Below are 27,734 nucleotides of genomic sequence, written 5' to 3'. Positions count from 1 at the left end.
AATGGCAGACGTACAGAGGGAAAATATAGACTATAGTGCGACTCTGTTGACGAGAATAAGAAGCGCAAGAGGCGAAAGAAGGAACGTGAACGAGGGACATAAGACAGTTGAATATAGAAAGAAAATATGTTTACAGAAGACAATAAGGTAAGAAGGAGGGACAACGAAGGGAAGAGAACTTGCAAATGTCTGATGATAAACTGATTTTAATCTATTCTAATTTTCTTATATTTTTCTACCCGGTGTTTGGTAAGTTGACGTCATCCCCTGTATATAGAGAGACACAACTCATACATTTTACACCAATCACTATCTTCATAGTGACCCACTCCACTTCACATCAGGTCACCAGCATTTCAGAAGTCATTAATGTCGCTCACAGGCCATAGTCAAAGCCCAGAGTTCCATTTCCTATTGGGAACAATTTCCCTCACAGTGTCTGACGGCAGTTCTTGCAGTATTGGCTTATAACAGTCATATATGTTGTATACGCTGCAGCAGGCCAAGCTGGGGACAAATTGACCTAAAATATAGAGTAGGCAACTGTGTCCCGCAGGTGCCATCTCGTGTATTATCTCAGTAATTTTGGTGATAACATATACGGCCCTTCTGTGCCTGGTGCAGCTAAGGGTGTTATCCCTGGCTCATATTCAGGGGTTTACGACTCTCTCTCTTACGGTTGGATATCACTAAACTCATAAATTTTACTTTAAGTGAGATGATTTTTAGTTGGTTTCCTGTTTACCTTATTGGTTGTTTCATTGTTTATTGGATTGTTATGACCTTGGGTTCAGCTCGTAACGATGGTTAATGACATCATCAGCTGGTGTGACATTCTTTGAACCAAATTTTGAAAAATCAGATCTGACGTTTATTGCATAAAATCGTCATGGTTTTTGAATCACGTTTTAGAAAGCTTTGAGATTTTTCTGTATTTACTTCAGGGAAAAAATTACGCATTTACAACCAATATTGAAGCCAAGCTTGTTATACACATGAGTTGGCGTCTGGTAGAATGAAGTCTATTGTTGTAAACCAGTCTTCTGTCTACCAGGTACACACCTTTAGATGCAAACTACTTCTAAAAACTCTGAGGACAACGCTCAGTAGGTTGTTGAAGTTGTTTATGCTGGTCAGAGCCAGACAACATGTAAACAATGATGTAAAGAAGGAATTTTAATGAGGTTTTAAAAGTCGTGTGGACGATCATCCTGGAAGTGATATGATTAATTCCTGGAAGGTCTTAAGGACAATCCTTAAGAGTATTTAGTTATATAATGATACTTGTTTATCACTGGAACTTCTCTGACGTAATTATCTCTCCTAATGAGATTACCTCGAGATGTGTGATATAACCACATCCTTCCTGTGAAAAGAAAAAACAAAAAAAAAACGCATTTTCTTTTCTTAGGAAACAGTATATAACCCTTATCAATCCTTCCTGGGAAAAATAATGGCCACATTTCTCCATCCTGGAAGACAGAGTTCATTGTTATAGATCTTTAGTTTGTTTGTGTGTGTGGAAGTTATATATCGCTTGTATCACATCATTAATCCAGGCACCTTACTGCAGCTGGCAACTACATGTACTTAACCAGGTGGTTCAAGAATTTTTAACTTTATTTGGACTTGTTATCTAAACCTAATTATTTTTTTCCATCTCTTATCTCTTGTTTATCATCATTAACAGTGTCTTGGATAAGATAATACCTATCATCGTAATCATTATGATAACAATAATGACAATTATAATGTTGATGATAATACTTATGAGAGCAATGTTTTCCATTGCTCTGGTACATGGTATGGGGTAAATACTGTAAATACTGATCATATATATATATATATATATATATATATATATATATATATATATATATATATATATATATATATATATATATCAAAGATGTTTTACTGCAGTGTTTTCAACAGATGGGGTCCCACCAGTGTACAACTCCCTCCCCGTACTGTACAATTTGGTAATTAAACACACACACACACACACACACACACACACACACACACACACACACACACACACACACACACACACATACACTGTAATAAAAATATTGTTAATGAGAAATAGAAATATATTAAAATGTTTTACTATGAACAGTTATAAAACTCCGTCGTATATTTCCCTTTCCATTATTCTCCCTTTAAAAAATTGTATAGAAATTTTCCTGTTAAGATTTTTTGATGAAAATATTTTTGTTGATTTTATTATTATCAAAAGTAAATCATAGTTTAATTATTAATGAGAAGAACCAGTTTCCTGTACATTAATAATTATCACTGAAAACATTTCATCCATCTCCATATATACATAGAGAAATGTTCATTAAATTATCGAAGTTTTATTGAAGACTTTTGAAAGCGGTTAATTTCACGTTAAATATTTAAAATTTTCACATTTTTGTATAGGGTACTTTCCTTCCTTTAGTTCATATATATATATATATATATATATATATATATATATATATATATATATATATATATATATATATATATATATATATAATCTTTCCTGGTTGTATTTGTGGGCCAGAAATTAGGAAGTTGGTGAGAATTTAATTTCAGGAAACAGATCAGTGAGGTCGACCTGGGGGGGCGGGGGGTTTAACCCCAGGTCTCGAGGTCAATAGAAGGTCATTACATACTTCAAGCCCACCAGTCATCCACCCCCCCCCCCCCCTCCACGAAGCCTGCAGACGATCCGCTCATTCTGATGCCCTCAGCTCCAACCATATGCTAGGTGACGCTAGGTGCTCTCAGCTCCGACCATATGCTAGGTGACGCTAGGTGTCCTCAGCTCCAACCGTATGCTAGGTGACGCTAGGTGCCCTCAGCTCCGACCATATGCTAGGTGACGCTAGGTGCTCTCAGCTCCGACCATATGCTAGGTGACGCTAGGTGACCTTAGCTCCAACCGTATGCTAGGTAACGCTAGGTGTCCTCAGCTCCGACCATATGCTAGGTGACGCTAGGTGTCCTCAGCTCCAACCGTATGCTAGGTAACGCTAGGTGCCCTCAGCTCCGACCATATGCTAGGTAACGCTAGGTGCTCTCAGCTCCAACCGTATGCTAGGTGACGCTAGGTGCCCTCAGCTCCAACCGTATGCTAGGTGACGCTAGGTGCCGTATCTTGGGAGTCCAGGTGACCTAACGGGAGTCCGAAACCAGGTGACGTCATAGTAGTCATGACGTCAGCTGGACGTGGTCCACGTCACTGAGGTTGCCCTCGCTGTTGACTACGTCACATGGGGAACCATCTGGATAGGGAGAGGGTCCCCCCTGCTGAAGTCCCCCCCTTCCCCTGTTGGGGATCGTGTCTACAGGGAAAGTGGAGATTTATATGGCTGGAAACGACATCCATTGTGCTTCGTAAGTCCAGGGCTGGTGGGTGGGTGGTGGTGGTGGGGCTGGTGGGTGGGTGGTGGGGCTGGTGGGTGGGTGGTGGTGGGGCTGGTGGGTGGGTGGTGGTGGGGCTGGTGGGTGGTGGTGGGGCTGGTGGGTTCAGGGCTGGATTATCTCACAGTACAGAAGACAGCTGGGGTCTTCCAGGGCTGGGGGGTGTGGGCTGGGGTCTTCCAGAGCTGGGGTGTGTGGGCTGGGGTCTTCCAGGGCTGGGGGGTGTGGGCTGGGGTCTTCCAGGGCTGGGGGGTGTGGGCTGGGGTGGGGGTGTTAGCCTGGAACAGTTGGTGCAGGTCTGGATCGTTCCTTGGGGTCACAGCAGAGCCAGCTGAACCATCTCCAGTGTTTACTGAAGTCGAATGTGGTTGCTGTGAGTCGGGGGAAGATAGTGTTAGGGTAAACACGGCTCTGGTAGCGTAATACGGTGTGATACGGCAATACGGTATGGTAGGTCAATACGGTGTGGTAGGGCAATATGGGTGTGGTAGAGCAGTACGGTGTGGTGAGCAGTATGGGTGTGGTAGGGCAATACGGGTGTGGTAGAGCAGTACGGTGTGGTAGAGCAGTATGGGTGTGGTAGAGCAGTACGGTGTGGTAGAGCAGTATGGGTGTGGTAGGGCAATATGGGTGTGGTAGAGCAGTACGGTGTGGTAGAGCAGTATGGGTGTAGTTTGCGGATCACCTCGTCATAATTTCATCGCCAGCAGATGTGACCTTTGACCCTGGGTGTTCGCCAGTATTCATGTAACCTTATACGATGAAGTGACTGTGGTAGCTTGTGTGCTGGGGAAGCGGTGGTATGAGCCACAGTAGAATGGGTGGTAGGTGGCCGGGAAGGAGTTGCCACAGATGGCTGGAAGGAGCTGTGTGGCTGAATCCAGCCTTCCAGATTGTGTTGCTGGAATGATGTTTGTGGTCATGAGGTGTTGTGTGTGTGTGTGTGTGTGTGTGTGTGTGTGTGTGTGTGTGTGTGTGTGTGTGTGTGTGTGTGTGTGGAGCACCACGAATCACTCATGCATGATGCTTGCGAATCTCTTTTTTTGAGCAATGATTCAGTCTGTGAGATGTCAGTATTCACCAAACACACAGCTCACCGGAGGCTATTATCAAGCGGGTCATGACAGGTCATCATGAGAGGTAGAGGTCACAAAAGGTCAGCATTAATTAGGCATAGAACAAAAGAGGCCATTATCAATTAGGAACAAGTCATGAAACTTCCTGATTAACCAGGGAAAGGTCATGAGAGGTCATAATGAACCAGACGTAGGTCATGAGACGTCTTCGTCAGCCTCAGATCAACAAGTGAGGTCAGAGGACACATCCAAACACACACGTCACAGGACAAGAACAATAGGTCAGGTGTTAGCATAATAGATGAAGCCAGAACAGGTGATAGTCGAGGGGAGTCGAATATCGTGGCTACACAAGGAAGCCACAGTGATGAATGTTGGCAATACTGCTCCCCTGTGTTGGATGATGCCCCCCCATCCAAGGGTGGTTTGACCCACGTCACAAGAAGAGGTCAAAGTTGACTTTAACTTTGTTTACATACGAGAAGTGAAGGAATAGAGCAAGTTTAGAACTTAGTTACGAGGGTTTAAGATTGGCATCCGATGCGGAAATATCAGTGTATGGGTTTTCCTGAAGATTGTAACTTTATAGTTGAGTAAATCAACTTTGATCAAGTTAATAAACACAACAACGTTTCTCTGATAAGATCTAGGTTTCTGTGTTCTACCTGGAAAAACTAGATGTTGTTCTAACTAATGAATAGTTGCTCAATTTAGATTACTAGTGCTGAACATTGAGAAGAAGGAAAGAGACATGGTTATTCCATTAGAGAATTTGTATTGTCGATGTCTTTTAGTAGTGAGTTCAGCCACTTTCATTGTTCAGTAACAGAGAGAAACTTAGATTGTTAACATTGTCTTACAATCTCTTTGTGTCACTGTATTTTCCATATATATTATATCATATTTATATCATGTTCTTATAGCAAGAGGCACCGGAAAATATAACTGTACGAATGTTAGGTTGGACGTGTCTGTAGTCTGGGTCAAGCTGAAGGTCTTATAATAACTTGTGGATTTTCACAACCGCATCTGTGAGGCCTTTCAGAGCAGCGTCTCCACCAGCACTGCAACATCTGTGATTCTAGTCACAACAGAGTTGCCTTCAGTGCTTTAGAATTTGTGATTTCAGTTAGAGCAGCGCCCCCTCTTAACACAAAATTCCGGCGTTGTTCCCACAAATAGCATTTGTATTTGATATTCTGCTACTTATGCGCGACGGGAATTAATTTTCTATGTACGTAGGAGCTTTTTAAAGTTACAGTAGTCCTGCGTTGCACAGTTCAAACTCAATATTCTTTACCACAGTTAAATAAAGGTTCTTTCGTGATACGCCATCAGAATATACAACGACTCTGGTTGGCAGGGAATAGCAAAGTCGGCCAGGGCCACGTCCCAACACTGAACCCTGCCACTCTCTCTCTCTCTCTCTCTCTCTCTCTCTCTCTCTCTCTCTCTCTCTCTCTCTCTCTCTCTCTCTCTCTCATATGCCTCAGTCCCCAGCTGCTTCACTAGACCCTGGGACTCTGTCAGTCCCCACCCTCTCCTCCAGTTCTTAAGTTCTTCAAAACAGTATCATATTGTCCACACAACCGTTACCCCTCTGGACACACATCCTCCAGTTCAGAAACAATTACCTTTTGTAATTAATTCAGATATTTAATTAGAAGTTCCTCATACCTGGAATTCCCCTGAAGATGATTGAAGAAGAATGATTTCATCATTATATACATATCTTACAATGATGGCCATGACCTGGTCTACCTCATTGTACACACAATTCTTCAGTTAGTCTTTGATGGTCGTCCTGCACGTCTTCTTTACATGAAAATAATTTAGTGGACGTGAATAAAACGTCCCTGAGAAATTCTCTCACTACGTAATTAGGGAGACGTCAGCAAATACGAAATAATTTCTCAGATTCCATTTCAGGTTTAGGCTGGAGCTGCTTGCCTGTTTTTTCAGTTCTTGATTCTGGGTAATGTCTTTTATTTATCATCTGTAAATTTAAAAACAATACCACACCATATATTCTCTCTCTTTCTCTCTCTTATTCTTTATAGTCTTCTTTCTGTGTCTTTTATTCTCTATAATCTTCTCTCTTTTTCTCTCTCTTACTCTTTATTTTATCATCTCTGTCATTTTCTTATTCTTTATTTTCTCTTCTCTCTTTTTCTCTCTCTCTTATTCTTTATTTCATCTTCTCTGTCATTCTCTTATTCTTTATTTTCTCTTCTCTCTTTTTCTCTCTCTTATTCGTTATTTTCTCTTCTCTCTTTCTCTCGTGTATGGTTGACCCAAGTCTTGTGTGAGAGGAATGTTCGCTCTGTGTGTCTCACAATAGATGCAGCGCCAGACCCAAACATATGAATTACGACGATACAGTAAACTTGTGGTTCTGTATACAATGATGTCTACACCTGGGGTAGTGTGTATATTGGTCTACCTACACCTGGGGTAGTGTGTATACTAGTTTATCTACACCTTGGGGTAGTCTGTAGACTAGTTTACCTACACCTGGGGTAGTGTGTATTTTGGTTAACCTGACAATTAGGTTAGTTATACACATACGTCAGCAAAACAGAAATCATACATTTGTATAATAAAAAAAGAAATGATTTTCTTTTTCATCTCAGATACATTATGCAGGGGGGGAGGGGAGGGGGGGGTCCATTACTGGCGTCCCCATTATCTTCGTGTGGTCGAGATGGTTCAAGCGAAGCTTGCTGGAATGTGAGATACTTGCGACAGCTAGACACATTACGTCTCAACTGCCTTTATATAATTTCTCCCTGAAGCTGGTGAGGAAGAAGAGATGGTCGTGTGATCCGCGGTTATTGGGTAATTGAGTCATATGTCTCTGTGGACCAATCACCAGCATCGAGAGCTTTCAGAACAGCCAATGAGGGAAGGCCAATAAATTCTGAGATCAAACAGGTTTCTTTCCCTTATAGTTTAGGGCCACCCATGGGCTAGGCTCAATATCCCTGACTTACTAACTTTATGTAAGTTTTTCCTTCAGTTTATATATATATATATATATATATATATATATATATATATATATATATATATATATATATATATATATATATATATATATAGAAAGTAACAGATTATTTCTATCATACATCTTTCCCCTCACCAGCATGTCTATCTGTCTATCTATCGATCTATATTCGGTCAGAGTTACACACACACACACACACACACACACACACACACACACGGGTCTGGGTCAAGGGTAAGAAATGTAATTATTCGTGGCAAGTAATCCTTCACCCTGTCAGAAAGTCGTGTTCACCACCCATCACCAGAGGTCCTGCCCACGTCCCTCCCACTTCCCTCTCACCAATCATTGCTTCCTTCCCTTACTAACCCCTTTCCCTCCATTCCTCCATCATGTTCCTTCCCTCACTGAGATCTTCCCTCTCTTCAACACTCCTCCTCCGTCTAAGACATTCCCTCCAACACCCGCCTTCTCCCCAACCCTCTATCTTCTCCCTCCAAGACATCCCCTTCCTCCAACACTCCGTCATGATTCTTCATTCAGACCGAAGCCCTCTTCATTATTCTCCCCTCTCACTCCAACTTCCTCTCCCACAGTGTTGCCAACACAGCTCGGCACGCCGCCGGAGAAGTTAAGCAGCGCTGTGTCTGGTCAGTACTTGGATGGGTGACCGTCTGGGAATGGGAGATGCGTTTTGGCTCATGTGTTGAGGATTGTACGCCAACCCGGCCTGCCTTGTGGCGGAAGAGCATCGTAAGTTCTCGTAGATATAAGTCTCTGTCTCTCTCTCTCTCTCTCTCTCTCTCTCTCTCTCTCTCTCTCTCTCTCTCTCTCTCTCTCTTCGATATCCATCTTTTATTTCTTTAATCGCCCCTTTTGTCAGCGTGCATGTTGGCTTACGATAAACTTCTATACTAAATGTGTGTGTGTGTGTGAGTGTGTGTGCGTGTGTGTGAGTGTGTGTGTGCGTGTGTGAGTGTGTGTGTGTGTCTGTGAGTGTGTGCGTGTGCGTGTGTGAGTGTGTGTGAGTGGGAGGGATATATCTGGTCCAGCTAACCTGTTCTTGTCAGCGAGGGGTGAAGTGAGAGTTACAGACTTGGCTAACTTGTGAAGTGCCACAGTGTGAGCTGTGAGGTTCTGTTGGTCTGTCGTGCTGTGAGGTGAGCTGTGAGGTTAGTCTGTCGTGCTGTGAGGTGAGCTGTGAGGTTCTGTTGGCCTCTCGTGCTGTGAGGTGAGCTGTGAGGTTCTGTTGGTCTGTCGTGCTGTGAGGTGAGCTGTGAGGTTATGTTGGCCTCTCGTGCTGTGAGGTGAGCTGTGAGGTTCTGTTGGTCTGTCGTGCTGTGAGGTGAGCTGTGAGGTTCTGTTGGTCTGTCGTGCTGTGAGGTGAGCTGTGAGGTTATGTTGGCCTGTCGTGCTGTGAGGTGAGCTGTGAGGTTATGTTGGCCTCTCGTGCTGTGAGGTGAGCTGTGAGGTTAGTCTGTCGTGCTGTGAGGTGAGCTGTGAGGTTCTGTTGGCCTGTCGTGCTGTGAGGTGAGCTGTGAGGTTAGTCTGTCGTGCTGTGAGGTGAGCTGTGAGGTTCTGCTGGCCTCTCGTGCTGTGAGGTGAGCTGTGAGGTTATGTTGGCCTCTCGTGCTGTGAGGTGAGCTGTGAGGTTATGTTGGCCTCTCGTGCTGTGAGGTGAGCTGTGAGGTTATGTTGGCCTCTCGTGCTGTGAGGTGAGCTGTGAGGTTATGTTGGCCTCTCGTGCTGTGAGGTGAGCTGTGAGGTTATGTTGGCCTCTCGTGCTGTGAGGTGAGCTGTGAGGCATTCGTGAGGGACGTGTAAGTCGGTTAACTGTGGCAGATGAAGGTTATCCTGGGGTAATGTTGACCGTGTGGGGGGGTGGTTGGTGCTAACTGGTAGATATGGTTCATTATGTTATGGTAGATATGGTTCATTATGTTATGGTAGATATGGTTCATTATGTTATGGTAGATATGGTTCATTATGTTATGGTAGATATGGTTCATTATGTTATGGTAGATATGGTTTGTTCTGGTAGATTATTATGGTTCTTATTGGTCAGGGTAGACTGTGTTTGGTTGGAATGGAAGGGGTATTATGGAAGGGGTATTATGGAAGGGGTATTATGGAAGGGTTGGCATGGAAGGGTTCGACTGGCTCAGACCACAACTGAAACAGACTCATTTCCAGACTCGTTGTTGACTTTAGGTTAGACAAGACCAGTTGATTATTGCATAACTGGAATATGAATCATATGTGACACATCTGATTACATATTACCGTGTGTGTGTGTGTGTGTGTGTGTGTATGTGTGTGTGTGTGTGTGTGTGTGTGTGTGTGTGTGTGTGTGTGTGTGTCATCAGGGTAGTAAACTTAATATACAATACACTTATTGTATCTGCAGGCATAAAGCGTTCAGAAAATATTTGCCTCTTTATTCATAAATATTATGAACAAAACTGTGTTCAGAGCTTTGAAGTGTTCAATATGGAGTTGAGCGTTCAATATGGGGTTTAGGGAACGCAGGCTGAACTCTTACAACGTTTCATGGCATGACCATCAAAATTGGTTCTGTATGTGGCCAGACAAAACTCTTTCATCTTATTCCTACACCCAATATGCCTCCACTGATGAAATTCCTTTTTTTCTCATTTTGGCTCCAGCTCTATCTCTCTCTCTCTCTCTCTCTCTCTCTCTCTCTCTCTCTCTCTCTCTCTCTCTCTCTCTCTCTCTCTCTCGTCTATCATACAAACATTCAAATGATATCATCTTCAATGTATTCATCATAAGAGTTAATTTGTGTGTCCGCTGTAATGATCTGGTTACATCAAAGGTATGTTACTACACAGTTGGCCTAGAATATTAATATTGCTGTTGCTTTCCACACTGGTCTGTCTGTCTGTCTGGTTGTCTGTCTGTCTGTCTGTCTGTCTGTAGCTCCACACAGTCACTCAGATCGAGCACACAAAAGACTGTAACTCTAAAGATATGAGAGAAATTAATCCTTCACACTGGTCTGTCTGTCTGGTTGTATGTCTGTCTGTCTGTCTGTCTGTCTGTGTGTCTGTCTGTAGCTCCACACAGTCACTCAGATCAAGCACACAAAAGACTGTAACTCTAAAGATATGAGAGAAATTAATCCTTCATCCTTGGACAAGGTTGACCTTGGATGTGTGTCATACTCCTAGGAGAGATACGCCAGGGTGTGGGTGCGTGTGATGTCATCCTGCGCTGCGCCGCGGGTACAGAATGATTCCATTATAGGACCATCGTAGATCAAGGGTCACAGACCAGGTCAAGGGTGACCTTGGCTGAGTGCTTGTGATCCCTGACCCTCTGTTATTCATGCAAATTACCGTTTTATAAGACATCAGTTACTTTATGGCTCCTCTATCGCCGGGTTATGATAATGATATTGTCTGCTCATATAGTCGTTAAATACGGTTCGTGCCGTGGAGACCGTGGCTGGGGTCCCGGATTTTATTATTCGTCATCACTCACATACCGTAACAGTGTTATGGAGGTAGGCAGCTTGTAACGCTTCACTGTTCTTTGTTACAACGAATATTCTCGTATGACGTCACATGTTATGACAGGGAAGATGTAGTTCTGTGTTACACATGTTGTAACTATATGTTACGGGTGTTGGCAGGGTGTTACGGGTGTTGGCAGGGTATGTTACGGGTGTTGGCAGGGTGTTACGGGTGTTGGCAGGGTGTTACGGGTGTTGGCATGGTATGTTACGGGTGTTGGCAGGGTATGTTACGGGTGTTGGCAGGGTATGTTACGGGCGTTGGCAGGGTATGTTACAGGTGTTGGCAAGGTATGTTACGGGCGTTGGCAGGGTATGTTACGGGTGTTGGCAGGGTATGTTACGGGTGTTGGCAGGGTATGTTACGGGTGTTGGCAGGGTATGTTACAGGTGTTGGCAGGGTATGTTACAGGTGTTGGCAGGGTATGTTACAGGTGTTGGCAGGGTGTCACGCATTCCATTATCTACCCCTGAGCCAGGGAGACTGTGTGGTAATTAATGTCACACATATAAACCATGTCTCTTGACCCCTTAATACACGACGGTACGACCCTTGAACACGACGGTACGACCCTTGAACACGACGGCACGACCCTTGAACACGACGGTATGACCCTTGAACACGACTGTGCGACCCTTGAACACGACGGTACGACCCTTGAACACGACGGTGCGACCCTTGAACACGACGGTATGACCCTTGAACACGACGGTATGACCCTTGAACACGACGGTCCGACCCTTGAACACGACGGTACGACCCTTGAACACGACGGTATGACCCTTGAACACGACGGTACGACCCTTAACACAAGACAGTGCGACCCTTGAACATGACGGTACGACCCTTGAACACGACGGTATGACTCTTGAACACGACGATATGACCCTTGAACACGACGATATGACCCTTGAGCATGAAGGCTTAGACCAGAAGCCAAGCCATCACACCTAAGGGTTGTTCAGTAGTGAAGGGCTGTATGAATACACACACACACACACATACACACACACACACACACACACACACACGGTAATAGATCATTATCACGTAAGACAACGGACAGTTTGTTTACATTACACGTATGTAACTGTTTACAGTTAGATAAACGGAAGGCCAGAGACAACGCCATGAAAACTGCGATGATGTAGGAGGGAGGACTGCTCTACGTTGTGAGATAAACAGAGTATTACCTCGCTGGTGTGGGGCGAAGTGGTCCATGTTGCTCGTCTTCATTTAGCTCAGGGGGGTCTCTTCCTGGGGGGGGGGGGGAGGCTAGGACTCTAGGATATCGGTATGACACTGTCATGTCCCCTTCACACTCTCTGATGAACACACCAGAGATCTATATATTTTTCTGAAATGATTATCTTCCTTTTGTCTTTGCCTCAACCTGGGAAATAAAAGATATCTCTTTATCTTTTTTTATGGCCAGCTCGCCTGTAGCAGCAAGACTTTAATGGACTGAGAATTTATCACTGAGTTCATGAGAGAGAGAGAGAGAGAGAGAGAGAGAGAGAGAGAGAGAGAGAGAGAGAGAGAGAGAGAGAGAGAGAGAGAGAGAGAGTGGGATATGTGTGTGGCGACACAGTGTGTGTGTGTGTGTGTGTATAGATCATTAAGTGATTAAGACCTTCCTAGTTCTGTGTCTCACGCCTCTGATGTATCGCTCAACCAGAAAGGCTTTTACAACTTTAGGAAACATTTGGATTTGACGAATCTATCAGAAGAGCGAGCCTCTCTTGCTGGTGTGTGTGTGTGTGTGTGGAAAAGACAGTAATATAGATTTATAGGAATATATAAAGGACCACTTTATGGGCCTCTTATATCTTGGAGATTGCACTCCACGCAGGCGCAGGGTAAGGTGGACTCCTATGACGCTAGACGGCGCTCGACGACCCTGTTCTCTGAGTCAGCTAACGATCATTACAGCCTCGTAGTGAGTAATTTTCGTTCTTGATGTACTCAACCAGCAGGTGGGTGGGCCACAGTGAGGGTCCTCACTATACAGAGATCCACACGTTTGCTACAGTGATGAAGTGTTATGGCTGGCGACCTGTGAGTGTCTGGTGTATATCTCCCTCTTGCCCCACGTTTCCCAGGACATTAACCCTTATGGCTCGGTGGGCAAGTCTCAGTGACCGGCTCTTGCCTCACACCTGACTGAAACATAGTATTAACACCTGACTGAAACATAGTATTAACACCTGACTGAAACATAGTATTAACACCTGACTGAAACATAGTATTAACACCTGACTGAAACATAGTATTAACACCTGACTGAAACATAGTATTAACACCTGACTGAAACATAGTATTAACACCTGACTCAAATATAGCATTAACTCCACGAAGGCAGCAAACATCTTGGACCTCACACTTCCTACAGACAATATTGTAATGTTAATTAGCTGAATGTTGTGAGTGTTTACCAACCAACATGACATTTTCTCACTATTTCCAGAGACAACATCTTCTTGTATTGACTATGTACACTGACCCCAGGCCAGGGTTTCTACGTCAGCTGGGCTGCTCGACGTGACTACAACACCAATGGAAAAAACACCGAATATTCTACCCCGAATATCGCTTGTAGTGAGGCTCGTGGGAGAGGGTAAGGGGAGAGGTAAGAGGCAGAGAGAGGGAGAGGTGAGAGGGAGATTTGGGAAGAGGTGAGAGGGAGACGAAAGGAGAGAGAGAGAGAGAGAGAGCGAAGACCAATTCTTGGTGGAGGTGGGTTATGAACACCCCAAGATGTGTGTTCATGATCTACCTTTGTGTTCAACTTGTTCACGTCATTGCCCACCAGGTAGGTGGTGTGGGTGGGTCGTGGGGAGGAAAAGAACACTTCACGAGGGGAGGGTGTTGGGGGAGACGTGTGGGGGAGACTAGGGTAAACTCATCACCTTCTCTGTAAACCCTCGTGTGGTCTACTAATCGGTCCTCCAGACGCACTACGGGACTGGAATCCATCGACCAGACTGTGAAGGGAACCGATGGCTCTGGTCGACCAGACTGTGAGGGGAACCCATCACTCTGGTCGACCAGACTGTGAGGGGAACCCATCACTCTGGTCGACCAGACTGTGAGAGGAACCTATCGCTCTGGTCGACCAGACTGTGAGGGGAACCCATCGCTCTGGTCGACCAGACTGTGAGGGGAACCCATCACTCTGGTCGACCAGACTGTGAGGGGAACCGATTGTTCTGGTCGACCAGACTGTGAGGGGAACCCATCGCTCTGGTCGACCAGACTGTGAGGGGAACCCATCACTCTGGTCGACCAGACTGTGAGGGGAACCCATCACTCTGGTCGACCAGACTGTGAGGGGAACCCATCACTCTGGTCGACCAGACTGTGAGGGGAACCGATTGTTCTGGTCGACCAGACTGTGAGGGGAACCCATCACTCTGGTCGACCAGACTGTGAGGGGAACCCATCACTCTGGTCGACCAGACTGTGAGGGGAACCCATCACTCTGGTCGACCAGACTGTGAGAGGAACCCATCACTCTGGTCGACCAGACTGTGAGGGGAACCTATCACTCTGGTCGACCAGACTGTGAGGGGAACCCATCACTCTGGTCGACCAGACTGTGAGGGGAACCCATCACTCTGGTCGACCAGACTGTGAGGGGAACCCATCGCTCTGGTCGACCAGACTGTGAGGGGAACCGATGGCTCTGGTCGACCAGACTGTGAGGGGAACCCATCACTCTGGTCGACCAGACTGTGAGGGGAACCCATCACTCTGGTCGACCAGACTGTGAGGGGAACCCATCACTCTGGTCGACCAGACTGTGAGGGGAACCCATCACTCTGGTCGACCAGACTGTGAGGGGAACCCATCACTCTGGTCGACCAGACTGTGAGGGGAACCCATCACTCTGGTCGACCAGACTGTGAGAGGAACCTATCACTCTGGTCGACCAGACTGTGAGGGGAACCCATCACTCTGGTCGACCAGACTGTGAGGGGAACCCATCACGAATAGTCCTGGTCGACATGTCAGGGCCAGCCTACCAGTTCCTGGGAGATTCAGAGCTATGAGATTCGGCGAATCACTGACCGATTCATGAGTGCGCCTGTTATGTGAGAACAATCTATAACATTATGAGCATAACGAGGTAATGAGTAGTTCAGTCGCTGTGTTCAGCAGAATTGGTGATTCAACCAAATGCAAGTAATGTTTACATCGACTTCTTCACTTTGATTGGTGTAAGGTTGTGAGTTCCTCGCTGGTGTGAGTGCCTCGCTACTGTGAGTTCCTCGCTGGTGTGAGTGCCTCGCTACTGTGACTGACTCCTACTGTAAGTTCCTCGCTGGTGTGAGTGCCTCGCTACTGTGAGTGACTCCTACTGTGAGTTCCTCGCTGGTGTGAGTGCCTCGCTACTGTGAGTGACTCCTACTGTGAGTTCCTCGCTGGTGTGAGTGCCTCGCTACTGTGAGTTCCTCGCTGGTGTGAGTGCCTCGCTACTGTGAGTTCCTCGCTGGTGTGAGTTCCTCGCTACTGTGAGTTCCTCGCTGGTGTGAGTGCCTCGCTACTGTGAGTTCCTCGCTGGTGTGAGTGCCTCGCTACTGTGAGTGACTCCTACTGTGAGTTCCTCGCTGGTTTGAGTGCCTCGCTACTGTGAGTTCCTCGCTGGTGTGAGTGCCTCGCTACTGTGAGTTCCTCGCTGGTGTGAGTTCCTCGCTACTGTGAGTTCCTCGCTGCTCGAAATGGAAATATGTGATAAAGATGAAAGACATTTCCAATACTGACCCATGAAATGAAACCTGCGATGTGCCATGCTGTCTGTGCCACACTGTGTGGTGTGCCATGCTGTCTGCGCCACACTGTGTGGTGTGCCATGCTGTCTGTGCCACACTGTGTGGTGTGCCATGCTGTCTGTGCCACACTGTGTGGTGTGCCATGCTGTCTGCGCCACACTGTGTGGTGTGCCATGCTGTCTGCGCCACACTGTGTGGTGTGCCATGCTGTCTGCGCCACACTGTGTGGTGTGCCATGCTGTCTGTGCCACACTGTGTGGTGTGCCATGCTGTCTGTGCCACACTGTGTGGTGTGCCATGCTGTCTGTGCCACACTGTGTGGTGTGCCATGCTGTCTGTGCCACACTGTGTGGTGTGCCATGCTGTCTGTGCCACACTGTGTGGTGTGCCATGCTGTCTGTGCCACACTGTGTGGTGTGCCATGCTGTCTGTGCCACACTGTGTGGTGTGCCATGCTGTCTTTGCCACACTGTGTGGTGTGCCATGCTGTGTGAGCGCAGTACTGTATGATGCTATACAGTAATGATAATTCTATACCTATAGCGCTATACAGCGATATGGTGCTATACAGCATAGCACTATGCTGCTCAGGATGCTTTATGCCTGGCGCTATACTGAGCTCTGAGCCCCAGGAGGGAGCTGTCAGCTCCACACACGCCACTTGAGTCATCCACTAGGGAGCTGCTGATCATAGGGCAGGTGGAAGAAGGCCCTCCATACTTGAGCCAAGGTTTGGCTGCCTAGCCTTCAGGGGCGCGCCCCCAGACCATCAAAGAGGCAGCCAGTCGATACGTGCGTGTAACCTGTTTCTCATGCGTGAGTTTACATGGCCCCCGGGCATCAAAAGTTTACATCAGCAATATTCTAAAGTGTCGGGTCTGGTCTCGGAGTAGTGAGAGCGCCCGCGGGAACTCTGGGTTCTTTTTGTTTACACTTGGCATAAGAGACCGCCGGGTCAACAGTGAACCCAGGTCTCACCTCAGGATGAAAGCAGATGTTCTACTCTTGAAAATAGAAAACCATCGGTTTTATAGACACTGGAGGCATAAAATCCCTTCGTTAAATATTGCTCCAGTTTGGTATTTATGTGTGAGGAAGATTGTCTCCCTTCCGTGTGGAGGAAGATGGGGCTACGAGAAGACATAAGTTCATTTTTATGAAACGCAGACAGAAGTGTCCACCATGAAGATACACTGGCCATGCTTCTTGATGTTGTGTGTGCATGTATATATATACTGCCCAACTTCTCACTGCCTCTTGAAGACATGGGATATTCTGCTGTGTGGAGAGCCCCCGCAGAAGTTTAACTACGACCCTCGTAGTTAAACTTCTACAGCAGCAAGACGACGTAGGTTCGTCCTCCAGACGAGGAGTCTCACACACGACCACGACACTAACACACGACCATTACACTGTCTCACACACGACCACGACACTGTCTCACACACAACCACAACACTGTCTCACACACAACCACAACACTGTCTCACACACGACCACTCAGACACTCACACTGCGTCCTCCCAAAGACAGTGCAGCTGTTCATCTTAGGGCATACAAACAAACACGACTGCTACATATGAGAGGCAGACCGGAAGAAAATGGTCTGGGGATCAGAGTGAGGAAGTTATAGAAAATGGACACCGGGTAATTCAAGTTGATTTGGCTAACAAGTAGGAAGGTCATTATCGTGATTAAACATGACCCAGTTTGATTTTTTGTTACGACTAACATGCATGAGTGATGATCAGAGACAGTGTCAGATAACTGCTGATTTTAATCATTTATTTCATGTTTGGTTTTATGAAGCGCTGGCTTTTTGTGTCAGGTTTAGGGATGTATGATCTGTTCACATTGTCATCTGTGTTTCACAACACATACACACACACACACACACACACACACACACACAAACACACTGCATTCACTGGTTAGCTGGTCCTTACTTCACACAGTCGAGCATGATTTATCCTATCGACCTTTGAGTCGATTTACAAACTCTGGCCAGAAAGAGTCCACCAGTTCCTTCAGTGGCGTTGGAGAGGAGTTGGTTACGAGTCCTGGACGTGTTTGGTGGGTTTCTGTAGGAGTAACAAGATTGGCCAACATATCCCCAGGAAAGCCCCATAGCGTCCAAGGAGAGATCCTCGGGGATGAGAGATCCTACAGCTCCTGTGGACACCGCCAGGGATAAAATGACGATGGTGTGGGATGAAGACGTGTGTGTGTGTGTGTGTGTGTGTGTGTCCACACACACACACACACACCCCGAGGCTTCCTACACAAGATTGGGAAAAGTTGTACCAGGAAGTTGATGATAAAGTCCACCGAGATATTTCTCTAATGGACTCCGAATCTTGCTCTTGTTAGATGGAGGACAGACTCTGACTTCGTTATGACAACAGTTGGCTGGCGGGCGTGTGTGTGTTTCCCACAGATGAGGACGTGGTGTGGAGCGATGCCCGCGCCACAGCACGTCCTCATCTGTGGCCCGTCCACGACCCACAGAGACGTTGATGCTTCACAGACGAGGAAGAAGGAAGTCTGTGCCACACGTCTTGACGAACTGCACAAGTTTGTCATTAAGAAGGAGACACATATATATATATTGTGGACGGTGAGGCAGACATAAGCGGGAGCAGGTGGTCGACCTGAGACACACACACACACACACACTGGGAATGCCACAGCCATGTTTACTGAGGCATACCGTCTGTCGCAACACAGAGAGAGAGAGAGAGAGAGAGAGAGAGAGAGAGAGAGAGAGAGAGAGAGAGAGAGAGAGAGAGAGAGAGAGAGAAATATATACATAGCAGAAGAGAAAGAGAGGTGTCAGAAAAGTCAAAGAATAGCCGATGGAACAAGAATGATTCATTACCAACGAATCAAAAATAATTGATTGGAGAAGATTGGTACAAGGGATGTCGCTTACATGTGTCACGAGAAGAATATGATAAAGTCAGGACAACAAAATTGAAAGGAAACAAACTAAAAGAATAAGACAAATATGGAAAAAACGAATTGCGTTTGGTAACACGGAAATGAGGATTTAGGTCATATGGAGGAATGAGAAGTGTGAGGGTGGGTGAGGGAAAGGTGAGAGGTCACTGTGAGGACAGACACAAGTGGAAAGTGAGCGAAAATGACAAATGAGGCTGAGTATATGAGGTGGAAAATACAAGGTAACATGAAACGAAAGTACAGAAAATATTAAAAGAAACAGTAAAAAATTAGGAACAAGAAGAGGATTAGTGGAAGTCAAAATCCATTTGACCTAACCTTTCAGGATCAGGTCAAAGGTCAAGCCATCATCCCCAAAGGTCGTCTGGTTATGGTGAGGGGAGGATGAACTCATTGTTGTATAGATCTGTCGACGGTTTGGTAGTCAGAGGTCAGGTCATGTGAGGTCAGGGTATCCCAACCTGGTGTTTACGTCATTAGAGGATGTCAACATCGTCTCATTACAAATGTAAAACACGAATACGATTTCTTACTGGCCTCAGTACACAGCTGGAGGATATTCTCTGGCCTTTCCATGAAAATCACGTAATTGATTCTCATCAATTTCGAATTCAGTCTCATTAGTACCCTCGCTTTTCGGAGCGTTCCAGATTGGTTCGTGTTTTCTCAGATCTCTCGTCCAACTGGGTAGTCATGATAAGCTGCCTCTCGATCATAGACTTACTCAAGTCTTGATCGTGTTACGAGACACTGGAGGAGCTGGTGGTGATCTTGGGCACTACTTGAGCACTACAGGGTCGTCACAAACGTTTACATCCGGGTTGGGTGGTTGAATTATAGTCTCCTGTCACTAGTGTTTGATCAGCTCTGGGAGCTTCTGAATTCACAGATTTCCCCTCGGGTTAATCTACATGAATGGGAGAACTACTCACGTCCTCTATATAAGTCCAGACGCTTCACCATTTGTGCCTTGTTAACGCCTACACACACACCTACACACACACACACACCTACACACACACACACCTACACACACCTACATATACACTAGCCAGCCGTCATCTACTGCCCAGTTGTCATACACAGACCAGACAAAAGAGAGATTCAGAAATACGTATTTCTAAACATAAAACTGCGTGACCGGGAACTGACGTGTTAATTGCCTCTGGTTGTTAGAGACGTGTTCCAATAATACCACAAGCCAATATCTGAATCTAACATGTTATGTGCCGTTAGGCCAGGGTCGTGTAACAACCTGTCCTCTTCTTTTATGGTCGAGCTTTCTGGTATTTCATCAATAGTATTTAGCTTTAACACATTCTGTCATACTACCATTTTTCCTTGATTGTCTTTTCTTAACGATACTACAGCTATCTTGAATAGCAGTTTTGGTTCTCCTTCTCTTCTTCTATAGGTATTACTTCAGCCTCTGTACCTGAGAATTGCTTTTTTACATTTTCCTGCTTTCAGCCACGTCACATAGTGCTGAACCATTACTGCATCGCATGAGTGCCCTGTGGCTGATGGCAATTTAAGGGCCAGCTATTTGTGATGTCTATTTCTTTTCGTGCATTGCCAAGCTCTAGCATTCTCTGCCCTCTCACACGCTCATCTTCTCTAGTTAGCGTTCCAACCTCATAAAGAAACTTTTAGATTATTTTTCCCTCGTCTGTTCTCACTTCTCTATCTCTTCGTCCCTTTTTATGTCTCATTGAAGGGCCTTTCCCTGATGAGGACTTTGGTCCATGGTCGGATCCTCACACATGTGAAAAAAAAGATTGGTTCTCAGCTCACGTCATTAGTGATGTGAAAGAGGACCTTCTCACAGGTACCTGGCCTCTTACCTCCCGTGAACCAGGATATTCTTCAAATGAGAGATCTATAGAGACTTTCTGGTTGTGGAGAGAGACTAGGGAGTTTGGGGGGTTTATTTCATCTCTCTCTCTCAATAGAAAACACACACACACGCACACATGTGTTTAGAAGGGCCGGAAACACCCCGATAACTACCAAATAGGGTTGTTCAAGGTGTGGATGGATGAGCACACAGTCTTCATCCATCAGCTTGGAAACTTCACAGTTTGAGGAAGATAAGAAAGATAACCTTATTAGAACTAATGAAGTTCCAGACTCTCTCACCAGATGGCTCCCCCACCACCACCACCATCATCAACGTCTGTTGAATCATGTTTTTCTCTCTTCCATTCTCTTCATCACGTAGGTATGTAGGTTCGAAGACAAACATAGTTTTAAAAAAGGTTTAGATTACGTCTTATTACTTTATTTTTTCCCTGGCACGTAAAGATTCCACCAGTTTTTTGTATCAAACTTGTATATATTTAAGTGATAAACAGGTGATATGTGGATAAAGTGATGTACTAAGAAATTATTATTAGCTTTGTGAAATTAAAATCTTCAGTGTAAACCGTAAGTAAAGAGAGAGACAGCTGAACACAGTAATGGCGGAAAGTGATGTACGTAGTTCCACAACTCAAAAACAAGATGATTACGGTGTCGTAAATTATAATTAATGACAGACATTACGGCTGGAGGACCACAGGCAGAGTGTAGACATGACCTTATTTTGAAAGATGTTTAGATGAGGAGGAACCATGTTGATACTTGATCTGTTTATTCTTAAGTATTGACAGATAAACACAGACGATAATACTACCCGTGATTAATTCTAAATTCTATAACGTCCAGGGATCACAGCTCTGCCATGGTAGATCAGACAGAGTTAATGATGGAGGGAAATTAATCACTGCTAGGATTATAATTGATCTAGTCAGTCAAAAATGTTCATGTCATTAAATATTATTGATATGCGATATCTTTCTCTTGTAATGTACATATGTTGTAATGTACATATGTTGTAATGTACATATGTTGTAATGTACATATGTTGTAATGTACATATGTTGTAATGTACATATGTTGTAATGTACATATGTTGTAATGTACATATGTTGTAATGTACATTTGTTGTAATGTACATATGTTGTAATGTACATATGTTGTAATGTACATATGTTGTAATGTACATATGTTGTAATGTACATATGTTGTAATGTACATATGTTGTAATGTACATATGTTGTAATGTACATATGTTGTAATGTACATATGTTGTAATGTACATATCTTGTAATGTACATATCTTGTACATATGTTGTAATGTACATATGTTGTAATGTACATATGTTGTAACTCATTTTGAATTATAGAAACTATTACCGGTAAACAACAGTAATATGTGTTGCGAGAAATGTATTGTTCTGCAACACTTGTGTTCCAACACTTGTGCAGATGTTGTGAACGAAAATATTGTGGAACGAAACATAACGAAACATGTGACTGTATTCTGAACTTTTCCTTGTATATAAATTGACTGACAATGTCTATCCTTGAGGGTGTGACCCCCCCCCCCCCCGCCAGGGCGGGGCCTGCCTGACCCTGTCATGCATAAATTACCCCCCCTGCCCCCCCCTGCCCCCCCTGCCCCCGTCCACACCTGCCTGACACTCTCACAGACAAGAGACAGCGAACCAGCCTCCATCTTGACAGTGTATTGACCTTATGGTAACGGTGTATTGACCTTATGGTAACGGTGTATTGACCTTATGGTAACAGTGTATTGATCTTATGGTAACAGTGTATTGATCTTATGGTAACGGTGTATTGACCTTATGGTAACGGTGTATTGACCTTATGGTAACGGTGTATTGACCTTATGGTAACGGTGTATTGACCTTATGGTAACGGTGTATTGACCTTATGGTAACGGTGTATTGACCGTCTGGTAAAAGTGTATTGACCTCGTGGTGATAGAATGTATTGATCTGGCTGCAATACAGTGTTGACCTCGCTGCGATCTATCTAATTTATTTATACATTTGGAAAAAGTTGAAATCACATTACAGTTCAACATAATATAAATATTACAGGAATATGTTACAGCAGCCAAAAACCGTTTTCTTTATTCCACTACGAGGTTTTATGTATTTCACTGTGATGTATACCCAGAGATTGGTGCCGTGCCAGTGTAACAGTGCCAGCAGTGATATGTACAGAAGGCAGGCACGTGTCATTGTAACAGTGCCAGCGGTGATATGTACACAGGGCAGGTCAGGCACATACCAGTGTAACAGTGGCAGCAGTGATATGTACCCAGGTCAGGCACATACCAGTGTAACAGTGGCAGCAGTGATATGTTCACAGGGCAGGCACGTACCAGTGTAACAGTGCCAGCAGTGATATGTACACAGGTCAGGCACGTACCAGTGTAACAGTGCCAGCAGTGATATGTACCCAGGTCAGGCACGTATCAGTGTAACAGTGGCAGCAGTGATATGTTCACAGGGCAGGCACGTACCAGTGTAACAGTGCCAGCAGTGATATGTACACAGGTCAGGCACGTGCCAGTGTAACAGTGGCAGCAGTGATATGTACACAGGGCAGGCACGTACCAGTGTAACAGTGCCAGCAGTGATATGTACACAGGTCAGGCACGTGCCAGTGTAACAGTGCCAGCAGTGATATCTACACAGGTCAGGCACGTGCCAGTGTAACAGTGCCAGCAGTGATATGTACACAGAGACGATGTCATTACCAGCAGTGCCACAGTGATCCATGTTAGTTCCTCGTACAATGTTTATGTGCCATCAGAATTATGTTTATACAAACAACCATATACATTGGCAGGAGATATACATGCACAACCTGACATTTCCCCACATGATATAATGCTGCTGTATTTCCATATAAATATGATTTTATGCGTATAGGTCACGAAGTTATAATGGCCAGTTATCCTAAATTATTTATCTTTCGCTTGGAAATGTTTGAAGTACAGTTATGTTATTACCCTGTTAGTCATCTCGTATTCTCGTATGTTGATCTTCAGTTTATGTTTATTTTTATATACTCTATGTGTATACACACGTCCATACATACACACACACAGACACACATACAAAGACGTGCACACATGCACACACATTGATACATAAACACAGACAAAGACAAGAGCCTCAAGATTGAATGTAAACATAATGTGATGAGACTATGAATAATACACACGGTACACAGAAGGTTAATACACACGGTACACAGAAGATGAAGAACTTACGTGGGTGTAGATACAAAGAGATGGGGCCCTACAAGTGTACCACTCCCTCCCCATACAACACATACAGGTAGATATACATATACATGATACAACACATGCAGGTAGTTATTCATATACATGATACACCACATACAGGTAGCTATACATACACATGATACAACACATACAGGTAGCTATACATATACATGATACACCACATACAGGTAGTTATACATACACATGATACAACACATGCAGGTAGATATACATATACATGATACACCACATACAGGTAGCTATACATACACATGATACAACACATACAGGTAGCTATACATACACATGATACAACACATACAGGTAGCTATACATATACATGATACAACACATACAGGTAGTTATTCATATACATGATACACCACATACAGGTAGTTATACTTATATATGATACAACACATACAGGTAGCTATACATATACATTATACAACACATACAGGTAACTATACATACATGATACAACACATACAGGTAGCTATACATACACGATACAACACATACAGGTAGCTATACATATACATGATACAACACATACAGGTAGCTATACATATACATACACCATCACGGAGACAAACATCACAATAACAATACAAACATTGATTGGGCTATACAGAGCCAGCGATGCCTCACGTCGCCGCCAGTCACTGTCAAATGGATCAGAAAAAAAACAAAAAAGAAAAGAAAACGTTGTGTGGTTGCGAACTTGGATGGTCTTCTGGAGCAGACACCCACCTTGTGGTAGAGGCAGTCGAGCCACGAAGACAAGTTGGTCCACGGAAAACCCTTTCCCAAGTGAGAGCAATAATTCCTTCAATATTTGACGAGCAAAGATGAGCTCCAAAAGCTTGCCCTTCCAGCGTCAGCTTTAGCCTGGAGAGAGAGAGAGAGAGAGAGAGAGAGAGAGAGAGAGAGAGAGAGAGAGAGAGAGAGAGAGAGAGCAGTCTTCACTCCACCCTCCTCCTCCAGCCATCTCCAACATTAAGGCAGACTTCACTCCTCCACCCTCCTCCTCCTCCTCCTCCCGATATTGCCAGACGTCTATCCTATCTATCTATCGGCGTCCCAGCTCCCGGGGAAGTAGATAGTACGTCTTCCATTTCCATATGAGTCTGGACCCATTGCTAGCTACGTGTGAGTCAGGCGCTCGCCTCACAACACCGCCTCCTTCGACTCCTCCCAGTCAATACACTGACGTATAGAATATTCGGTAAACATTCATAATGGAATATTTCCCCTCCTCACCGCTCCCGAATATCGTAGACGAGTGTTTACCCTCTGCACCACGGCGAATATCGTAATGTTTACCTTCTGCACCGCGCCGAAGATCAAATATCATGTCTTGAAATGTAAAATATCGTGTGAGTATTATCTATCACACACACACACACACACACACACACACACACACACACACACGCACATACACGGTGTACACCAACATTTATGTTAACAAAAGTCAAGTTTATCTTCTACGAAGGTCAAATATCGCACTTGACCTGTGTTGTTCTATCTGATAGATCAGCGACATCTATTGACCGCATCTATCTACGCGAGGAGCTATTGGTTCTATTTGATAGATCAGCGACATCTATTGACCGCATCTATCTACGCGAGGAGCTATTGGTTCTAGCTGATAGATCAGCGACATCTATTGACCGCCAGAGTAGATATGTCGGGCGAGGTGACCAGACACACAAGGGTCGTCGTCTTGGGTCAAGGTTCAGGTTGTGATGAGGGAGATGAATACTTGCTCTATCCTCACCCTGGCCCAGGGAGAGGTCATACATTATCCTCCCTGCCAGGGAGAGGTCATACACTGTCCTCCCTGCCAGGGAGAGGTCATGCATTATCCTCCCTGCCAGGGAAAGGTCATCTTCCCTCAGCCAATCCCCACTTGCCAGTATGAACTCGTTTCATTCACGTTGCGACACGGACGGTAAGAGTGACCCTTTTATGAAGCCAGCCAATCCTCTCTCCAAAAGCAATGTCAAAATATTATAAAAAGTGAAGCAGTGATAAGATCCAAGCTTTAGCTGCTTGCAGCAGCATGAACAAGCACGTCAAGCTTAGCCGTCTTAGAGTAAGCTGGCGGAATCAATGCAAAAGCTGAAACGTACTTGTTTTTAAGCTTTTCAGACTCAAAACATTGCGCTTGTCCGTTCATAAATGTTTGAAGACACGGTAAATACAGTGAACTATGCTTACCAGTCTGTTATTATTTAGTATTTACCTATTTTAACTTGTTCCACGGCCTCCAGAACCATGTAAACAACCATTGACCTGTGACAGACTCCTGTGTTACTCACGCGTATGTTACACCCAGGTGGTTGAGGGTGTGGCTTGTACACCCAGGCTGGTCACAGTCTGGCTACCACGTCTGGGAAGGAGCAAGACACATGTGGCCAGAGGTCACATATAAACATTTCTTTACGTCATTTATTCTCATTTATTGCCTCAGGGTGGAGGTCAGGAGATAAATGTGTAGCTATCAACATTCTCTTATCTCCCCACCTGTAGTGATGGTCCTTCTCCCAGTACCATCTACCACTCGGGGAGATTGTCTCCTCCCCACTACCATCTACGACTCGGGGAGATTGTTAACACGGTCATTATCTCCAACAGACCCACCAGCAGACACACACACACAGGAACACGTGTCAATGTTGTCTGTTAAAACATTTATCTTATCTTTTTACAGAATGTGTTGTGGTTGTATGAGAGGCTGTTGTGACTGTGGCTAAACCTGCCACATTAACCACATCACCAACAAGCCAGGGATCGTACCATCACCATGACGGTGTTGTGATCACAACGCCAGCAACCCACAGACCTCTGACTTACAACATGGTTGTTATAACCAAACCACTGCCTGTCTGGAGACTCTCAGCGCAAAACCTGATTGTTATAACTGCAACAACATCGAGCTGGGGACCTCTGCTCACCATTCCGATCCTATAACCAAATCACCAGCAACCCTGGGATACAACCTCAGTGTTGTAGTCACAACAGCAAGGATCCTGGACCTCTGGTTCAGCGTCGGTGTTATAGCCACATAACCTGTGGTCTTTTCGTTCATAGATCTCCAGTAATAAAACCCTCACATGAGAGAGATGTTCCTGGAAATCAAGATGTAACGTTACATTAGCTGGATGCAATAAAGACGCCTTCTTCTGCTTGACAGAAGATTATAAGGAACTGGAAAGCGAGATTTCCAGAGAGGATGTAGATGGTCATAACCTGGAGTGGTGGAGGGACGTCATCCAGCACCTTCCTGGCTGGAAGATGTCACCTGGAGGCGTGGTGGAGGGAGGTCAGTCCAGCACCTGCCTGGTTGGAAGATGTCACCTGGAGGGGTGGTGGAGGGAGGCCAGTCCAGCACCTGCCTGGCTGGAAGATGTTACTTGGAGGCGTGGTGGAGGGAGGCCAGTCCAGCACCTGCCTGGCTGGAAGATGTCACCTGGAGGCGTGGTGGAGGGAGGTCAGTCCAGCACCTGCCTGGCTGGAAGATGTCACCTGGAGGGGTGGTGGAGGGAGGTCAGTCCAGCACCTGCCTGGCTGGAAGATGTCACCTGGAGGGGTGGTGGAGGGAGGCCATCCAGCACCTGCCTGGCTGGAAGATGTCACCTGGAGGGATGGTGGAGGGAGGCCAGTCCAGCTAACTTCCTGGCTGGAAGTTCATGTGGACAGATTACATTCATAATCAACAGTTTGTGGCAAAATTAACGTCATTGATTTCTTTCTAACATCTTCCCATCTGCTTCTTTCTTCGTTCCCTCTTCTTCTTCTTCTTCTTCT

The 27,734-nt window shown here is 45.2% G+C and overlaps 1 long non-coding RNA gene across 1 annotated transcript; it reads left to right on the top strand.

The window, feature by feature from the left end:
- LOC139763010 (uncharacterized) lies at nucleotides 1-27,253 on the top strand. Its single transcript, XR_011716007.1, has 3 exons — nucleotides 1-147; nucleotides 8,100-8,256; nucleotides 26,638-27,253. It is a non-coding gene; the product is annotated as an uncharacterized lncRNA (long non-coding RNA).
- Nucleotides 27,254-27,734: the final 481 nt, after the last annotated feature.

The sequence above is a fragment of the Panulirus ornatus genome, chromosome 45, assembly GCF_036320965.1.
Source record: "Panulirus ornatus isolate Po-2019 chromosome 45, ASM3632096v1, whole genome shotgun sequence".
Lineage (NCBI taxonomy): Eukaryota > Metazoa > Arthropoda > Malacostraca > Decapoda > Palinuridae > Panulirus > Panulirus ornatus.
The sequence above is the reverse complement of the archived record's forward strand: the minus strand, read 5'-3'. Positions and strand labels throughout refer to the sequence as shown.